The sequence below is a fragment of the Coptis chinensis genome, chromosome 6 (assembly GCF_015680905.1).
Source record: "Coptis chinensis isolate HL-2020 chromosome 6, ASM1568090v1, whole genome shotgun sequence".
Taxonomy (NCBI): Eukaryota; Viridiplantae; Streptophyta; class Magnoliopsida; order Ranunculales; family Ranunculaceae; genus Coptis; species Coptis chinensis.
Genome location: NC_141461.1, coordinates 39,037,470 through 39,045,823, shown reverse-complemented (window position 1 = coordinate 39,045,823; position 8,354 = coordinate 39,037,470). Strand labels below are relative to the sequence as shown.

The window sequence follows — 8,354 nt, the reverse complement described above, 5'->3', positions numbered from 1 at the left end:
GTCAGAACGTAGGGGAGGAAGAATGGCTACTGCAGTGAGGTTTGAAGTCATTATAGATAAATTACAAAAAAATTTAGATACAAACCTAGATGAAGCACCGAGTATTACAACGTTTTAACTAAAGAATGATAAATTTGTTTGTCACTCTCAAAGTCTTGATCACCCTTCCACTTTTTGTACAACAAACAGATGTAAAACTTATTTTGGCATCTAATAAACATCATAATAATGTTAATTACTAAAGATAATTAAAGATTATAATCTCCTACTAAAGATGTTCAGCTTGGTATTGTTTTATTGGCCATTGCTTGCTAAAGGTGAAATATTTTGGTTTAGATGGGTTTTCTCTATATTCTTTCTTGTTCAATTTCTTGCAATTTAATTTGTGCATCTGCAAAGTATTGTTCGGTGGTAAAAAAGTCTTCTTCTGTGATACTTTTTTTTTCTTCCTTTTTTCCTTTGATGTTTCAATTAAGTGAATATGCAAAGTAATGCTAATGGCGTTTGTTTTTCTAATTTGATAGTAGAATTTAATTCGATACCAAAAAGAGACATTTAATTTGTATGGGACAAAATTTCTGAACTCTACTGTTAGACCACTTTAAGTTATAAGCTTGATTTGAGATTGCCAAAGTAGTAATTGCAGTAAGTAACTTGAGAGTTATTGTAAACATTCTTCCTTTGTCATGCAGATTCTTGGGAAAGCTCTTGGAGTTCTTGAGAATAGTATGTGTAAGGACTTGAGTGGAAACCAATATTCTTGCTAGGTATTGTTTTCTGCATTCAGTTCTCTGAACTTTTCTTTGTACTTTTCTGTAGCTCCATGTAGTATGTTACATGCTTGCTTTTATTTTGTGGTTACGGTGTTTAAAATGACTTATCTTTATGGGGTTTTAGGTTTTTGTTTACTTGCAATAGGAATAAGAATGGATAGGTCCTGGATGACTATGGATAGAGTAACGAACGAATTCAAAGTAGGGGTCTTGTACTTTCTTAAATGTGATGAAAAGAGTGTAGGCCCGAAGATGCTTCATTGGATAAGATGCCCATGCTCTATTTGTGGGAATAATCAGCACCAGACTTTGGTGGAGATAAAAAATCATCTATATGAAAACGGTTTTGAAGAAACCTATACAACATGGATATTGCATGGGGAAGATTCTCCTAGTGATCAGCCGCGAAGTGGTAGTACATGTCAACCTCTTTCTCAAGATTTTGAGACCCCTGATGATTTTGCAGACACAACTAGAATGGTTGAGGATGCATATGAGCATTTCACTGGGGATCCTGAAAAGCTTTGTAAGTTTCTTGAAGGTGCGGAGAAGCCTCTGTACAAAGGTTGCACAACATTTACAAAGTTGTCATTCCTTGTCGAAATGTTCAATATGAAAGCAAGAAGCGGGTGGTCAGACAAGAGTTTTAGTCTTTTATTGAAGTTGTTCGGAAAAGCCCTTCCGGAAATTAATGAGTTGCCAAAATCCATGTCCAACGCTAGAGATATTTTTTCTACGTTTGGAATGCGATCTGAGAAAATAGATGCATGTCCCAATGATTGTATACTTTATAGAGGTAAGGAGTACAAGTCTAGAACTACTTGTCCGACTTTGTGGAGTCAAGATACCAAGAAAACAATGGTAAAGCTACTGCAAAAGTATTGTGGTACTTTTCACCTATCCCAAGATTTGTAAAGATGTTTCAATCGGCTCGATAAAGAAAAAGATTTGGTATGGCATGCAAATGAGAGAGAAGTAATTGATGGTCAAATCGTCATCCCCATCGATTCTCCCTGCGTGGAAAGAGATCGATAAGTTGTGGCCAACTTTTGCTTCAGATCCAAGGAATCTACGACTAGCTCTTTCGACAGATAGAATCAATCCACATAGTAACCTTAGCAGTAGGCATAGTTGTTGGCCCGTTATGTTGGTCACTTACAATCTTCCACCATTGTTGTGGATGAAGAGAATTTTTTTGATGTTGACAATGTTGATATCAGGTCCACAATAGCCGGGTAATGATATTAACATTTACCTCAAAACTTTGATTGAAGATTTACAGACTCTGTGGGGTCCTGGTGTTGAGGTTTTTGATGCCTACAAGCAGCAATCTTTTACATTGAGGGTTGTACTAATGTGAACAATTAATGATTTTCCTGTGTTAGGAAATTTAGCTGGTTGTAGCGTCAAGGGATATTTTGCTTGTCCAGTTTGCAGTGAAGAAACAGATTCCATTAGATTGAAACATTCGAATAAAAACATATATCAAGCACATCAAAAGTGGCTTCCAAAAAACCATCGATTTAGGAAGCAAAGAAAAGGGTTTAATGAGCAGCAAGAATGTCGATCAAGTCCAAAGCTGTTAACTGGGAAGAAGATTTTAGGAAAGGTCAAGGGGATCCAAGTCAAATGGGGAAAAAAAAATTTGGTGATTCCAAAGCCAAAAGCATCAAAAAGGAAGTCGAAGGCATCCAATGAAAAGTCAGATACACGAAAGAGAAAACGGCTTGCCCCGACTAATGAAAGCGAAAGTAGAACTTGTTGGAAGAAGAAGTCCATATTTTTGAGCTCGAATATTGGGAATTTATGCTTGTACGGTACAACTTGGATGTTATGCATACTGAGAAGAATGTTTGTGATAGTATTATTGGCACACTCCTCAACATGAAATATAAAATGAATGATGACCTTAAAAGTCATCTTGACCTTGTTGAGATGAATATTAGGAAGGAACTAGCACCAGAAACAAGAGTAAATCGAACTTACCTTCCACCAGCATGCCATACATTAACTAGAGAGGAGAAAGCAAAAGTTTGCAATACTTTGCTTGAGCTGAAAGTGTCAGATGGATATTGTTCGAATTTCAGCCATCGCATGTCAGTGCAAGATTTGAAATTGCATGGTCTCAAGTCTCATGACTGTCATACAAGATTTGAAATTGTATGGTCTCAAGTCTCATGATACAGCATCTTCCAGTGGCTATACGATCAGTGTTGCAAAAGCATGTGAGATATGCCATCATTAGGCTGTGTTTCTTCTTCAGTTCTCTTTGTGTCAAAGTGGTGGATGTGTCTAAGTTGCAGGAAATCCAAGACAATTTGGCGGTTACATTGTGTTTGCTGGAAATGTACTTTCCACCATCATTTTTTGACATTATGGTGCATCTCACAATTCATCTTGTACATGAGGTCGAGCTTTGTGGTCCAGTATTCTTCCGGTGGATGTATCCGTTTGAGAGGCAAGTACAAGCTAATTTCTTATATTTTTATATAATTCAACGAAGCATCATTTATTGGAAGTCTCTCTCTCTCTCTCTCTCTCTCTCTCTCTCTCTAACTCTTATATATACTAAATTTTAGATTCATGAAGATATTGAAGGGACACGTTCGAAATCAAAATCGTCCAGAAGGATGCATTGCAGAAAATTATCTTGTTGGGGAAGCTGTAGAGTTTCTTACTGAGTACTTATCAAGTCTGCAAACCGTGGGAGTTCCTTTAGGAAGAAACATGGATACCAACAACAAAGAAAAAAAAGATACAATATCCAATGGGAAACCTCTTGGTGGTATGAAGGTTGTTGGAGTGGAACAATTAATACTCTTGGGAGCAAGCGCATCAGTGTGTTTTGCAAAACACAGATGACGTACAACTTTATATTGAGTAAGTCGGCATTAATTATACCTAACAATGTCGTCTACAAGAAACTATGAAAGTTTCTTGCTTAATTTGGACAGTTTGATGGTTACTGTATTTTCCTAATTATGTCTTTGTAGGAAGCATATGGAGCACCTAAGACGTAGTAATCCCTTTAGGTCAGAGAAATGGCTACAAGATGAGCACCACCACACCTTTATTTACTGGCTTCGTAAAACGGTATACTGATTGAACTTGCATCACATTTAATACCATATTATAAATGTGACTAACAAGTTCCCAAAACCTGCATAAGCAGGTTGAGGAAGAGGAAATGATTCCCGGGAACGATCTCTCAGACATCTTGAAAGTCGTAGCTCAAGGACCTCATCGAGACGTTATAAAATGCTCTGGCTATGCTATTGGCAGGTTTCGCTTTCATACAAAGGCTCATGAAGCTTCACTAGTAAACCAGAATAGTGGTGTAAGCTTAGTGGCTTTAACAGTGCAAATTGCTAGTGCCACACCCAGTCATTTCGGAGATGTGTTATTACGGTGTTATTCAAGAAATATGGTTGCTTGACTATACGACGCTTAAGGTCCCAGTATTCAAGTGTGATTGGGTTGACAGCAGAAATGGCGTCAAAGTGGATGAATTAGGTTTCACATCTGTTGATCTTGGTAGAATAGGCCATAAATCAGAATCTTTTGTTATGGCCTCCCAAGCCAAGCAAGTATTTTATGTACCCGACCAGCTCGACCCAAGATGGTCAATAACATTGAGGGCTCCTGAAAGAGACTACCATGAGGAGGAGAATGAGGATGAGATCAACGTTGGTTGCTCTATTGACCATACAAACAGTAAAAGTTTGCCAGAAGTTGACTCTTTGGATTCTTATGCTCGTGCAAATTGTGAGGGGATATGGGTCGATTCGACCTAAAACATATTTTCTTTCCTTCCAAAGGAGTTGGTTTATCTTGTACTGGATATTTTTTCATTTTAGTTTATCACTAAGAAAAGTTTGTTTCGTTAATTTGTTTCCACAATAAAATTTATTTGGATTTATTTTGATTTGTTATCTTCTGCTTAAGTAAAATTGTGTAATCATTTTAGAAGTTATAGTTGCTATCTTATTTGGCTTCATGTGTTTTTATTCATGTCTACACTCTACAGGAATTTAACATGGATCCAGAAGAAAACTTCAATCCTAACACGGAAGTTGACGAGACTCTTGACTCAAACATGGATCCAAAAGAAAACTTCAATTCTAACACGGAAGTTGACGAGACTCCCGACTCAAACATGGAAGAAAATGTAACACAACGTACTAGAGAGAAAAGGAAAGGTAGAGGAGCAGTTGTATGCTCGCGTCTTACAAAGATGAAAGAGAATGAACGTGTGGATGTTGTATTCAATCAAAATGGTCAACGTATTGGTGAAGGTGTGAAAGATTTGGCTAGCTACTCAGGTTTGCTGGCTGCTTCTCGAGGTTCCATTGCTACTTATGACAATTGGCATGATGTCAAAGGAGAAGCGAGAGACATATTATGGAAATTTATAAAGGTAAAAAGTTCGAAAATAAAATTACTTAATTAGATAGTCTTAATTCTTTGCTAGTTTCAAAATCTCTTGCATGTGTTTAAGGGGAAATTCAACTTGGAAGACCACGAAATGAAAGGTACTTTGCAAGATATCGGTGAGAAATGGAGAGAATTCAAGAGTAGGCTGCCCAGGTTCTACATCACACCATTTAAAGACCAACTCGAATTGCTTAGAAAACCTCCCAAAATATACGAAAAATATATCAGCCAAGAATATTGGAACAAGTTTGTTAAATCGAGATTGACTGATGAATTTCAGGTATATTATTTTAACACTGAATTTCTGCTTATAATTGTTTTTTTTTTTTGCTTTCTTTCTGTTTCTATGTTGAAAACAGTGAATTACGTATGACGATTGGCTGATAATAGATATGTTTTCAATTCTCTCGTAGTATTATTAACCTCTACCCATTGTCTCTCTCTAATCCATGTCATCTCCTTGCTTATTGTATGAGATCAGAGTGTCTCAGAAGTACCATGCATGCCAAGTCCTTATAACTGACCAAAGCAGATAAGTGAATCTGGTACTGTCATTCAATGGTTAAAAAGAACCTAGAAAGATAATTCAGAAAGTTAGGTCTCTACTGGCATGAATACCATTTAGTTGTATATGAGTGTGGAAATTGGAGTCACTACATAATAATATATGATGCTCTGCTTCAAGCTAGGATGAGTTGTTTCATTTAAGTCATATAAGAGAAATGATGGGCTTATTTGCTTTTGATCTAGGCGGGGTGTCAGCTTTTGAACTGGAAGGAATGCCAAGCGCTTTATAACGTATTACTTAGGAAGTCTAATTGGGGTAGGATCAGCCCCAACGAGAATAGAAGCGACTCACTTCCGGCTGGCTTGTAGTCGTAGTCTTTTAGTTTCTGTAGTCGGCATTCCCATAGAAGATCTACAATGTTCCCTGACAGCTGTAGTTGTGTCAGAAAACATAGTAACATAGAAAACTTGGAAGGGTGGACAATTAGCTATAGCACCCGCTTCTCTCTGGGCTTTTTCTTTCAGAGGGTCTTGCTCTCCTGCTCTTCCCCAGCTCTTATTCCTTAGCTGGCTTCGTTCAGCTGACCTTTACCTTACATGCTTTCTTTTTAATGAAAGGGCGTAAGAAGGGGCGGCTGGTGGGTCACATCAGTTTAGTTTGGTCTTAGCTTATCGTTAGGGTACTAAAATAAAAGGCTTGAAAGCCGGCTAGCTCTCACTTGAAATGTGCGGGCTTCTATAACAAGGGCATTACGGGATTGAGAGCAAGTAGACGATAAGACCTGCAAAGAAGGCCCCGAAAGCCACGATCTATCACGGCTAAACATCACTGGAATGGAGCGGAGTTGAAGAGCAGTACTCCTTCTCTTGAAAACTCACTTCTTAAGGTTAGGAGCTGCTCGCCCGTCTACCGGGATTGGAGAAAGAGAAGATCTCGACTAGGAGTGAGAGGGAATCTCTAGCGGATCTTTTCTAAGCCAGGAAGATGCCTCTGCTGAAGTATTGGGGTTTCAAACTGAGATTTTACTTTTTCTAGTAGCAAACGGGATTGATTCCACTTCCTTGATGTTAAGTACGTCCCTCTTATCTCTTGCCGATTCCGAACTCCAGGAGGAAAGTTGCTCAGCCGACTAAAGCTAAAAGCAGAGTTGGAGCTTGGCAATGCAGTTGATCTTCTTGCAGCTGAGAGAAACCTCCAACCTTAAAGTGAAAGTCAAATTGACGTAAGAAAAGAAGATTCAATTCAAAGAAAACAAAACCTCCAGATTGATATAATAGAGAAAGAACAATAGAGTACCCTTAGGTAAGGGGACTGAACGGTCCTAAAGCAAAGAAAGTTTGGCTTGCTGCAAAAACGAGAGCGGAGCCGGCTTCTACTTGACTAAGGGTATAGGATCACAGCTAGGGTAAATAGCGCCAAAGCTTTAGAATATGGTTAAATATGGTTACGACCTGATCGGTGTTTATCAATAGGCCGATCCATCCGCTTGCCAGCTCCTAGTAGAGCCACCAGTTCATATAGATATTGACAGAGGCCGTGGGTACGCATATACTGGATATGTTGGAAAAATGGCCCCTGAATTCATAAGAGAAAGAATGTTCTCAAGTTCTCGCCCTTGCTCTCAGTTTGATGATAGAGATGATCTTCCTTGTAATAGGCTAAAGCGTCCTAACGACACTTGCCAATCACCCTTCCCCTTACCAGGTTCTCGCTTTTATTCAAGAGAAGGCCAGCCAATGCTGATAAATCTTTATAGTAGTATTCCTAGCGGAGACCCGAGGAAAACGAAGGCCATCCTCCTTTCGACATGAAGATATCGCTTCCCTGTCTTGTTATTAGTAGAAAGCTGGCTTACTACTTACTATTAGTGCCATTTCCTCTATCTCTGCACTACACCATAACAGGCTATTTGCAATGGCAAAAAAGTGTTGCTAATACTTTTTGCAACGCTTTTTAAGCGTTGCAAATATAGCGTGGGTAAAGTGTTGGAAATATTTGCAACGCTTAAAAAGCATTGCAAACAGAAATTTCCAACGGTTATTGACCGTTGCAAACAGAACTTTCCAACGCTTATTATAACTATTTTGTGCACAAATTTAAAACCTTTGGAACGGTTTTTTATTTTACAAACGCTTTTTAAGCGTTGGTAATTTGTTAAAAATTTTACCAACGGTTTGTAACCGTTGCAAAGTTGTTAGTTAATTTTAAAAAAATAATTTAAAATTCATTTGTAACGGTTATAAACCGTTGCTGATGGGTTGCTAATAAAAAAAAAAAATCTCATATTTTGTAGCGAGACCAGCTAAACCTACAATAAACAATGAATACAAGAATACAATAAACAATGTATCATAATTGCCAATTGAAATAACTGAGTCCACAACCATAGATGTTAAAAATTCTTTTTCACCACCAATCAGCTTTGGAAAGAGTGAGGTCTTTCCTATAAAAAAAAAAATAAATAAATAAAAATTGAAGAGAGTGTGGTAGTAGCACACTTTGCGAACAAACTCTTCTTTTCTTCTATACTTTTCCCCTCTATACTCGCAGCAAGTTCCTTAATTTTGATAATTGCCTGAAATACAAGTAGCAAACTCATGGCTTCTAGAACAATTTGTCATGAGCATATCCATCCAATC

The 8,354-nt window shown here is 37.9% G+C and overlaps 1 pseudogene; it reads left to right on the top strand.

The window, feature by feature from the left end:
• Positions 1–1,917: 1,917 nt before the first annotated feature.
• On the top strand, positions 1,918–7,526 carry LOC147492913 (uncharacterized; annotated as a pseudogene).
• Positions 7,527–8,354: the final 828 nt, after the last annotated feature.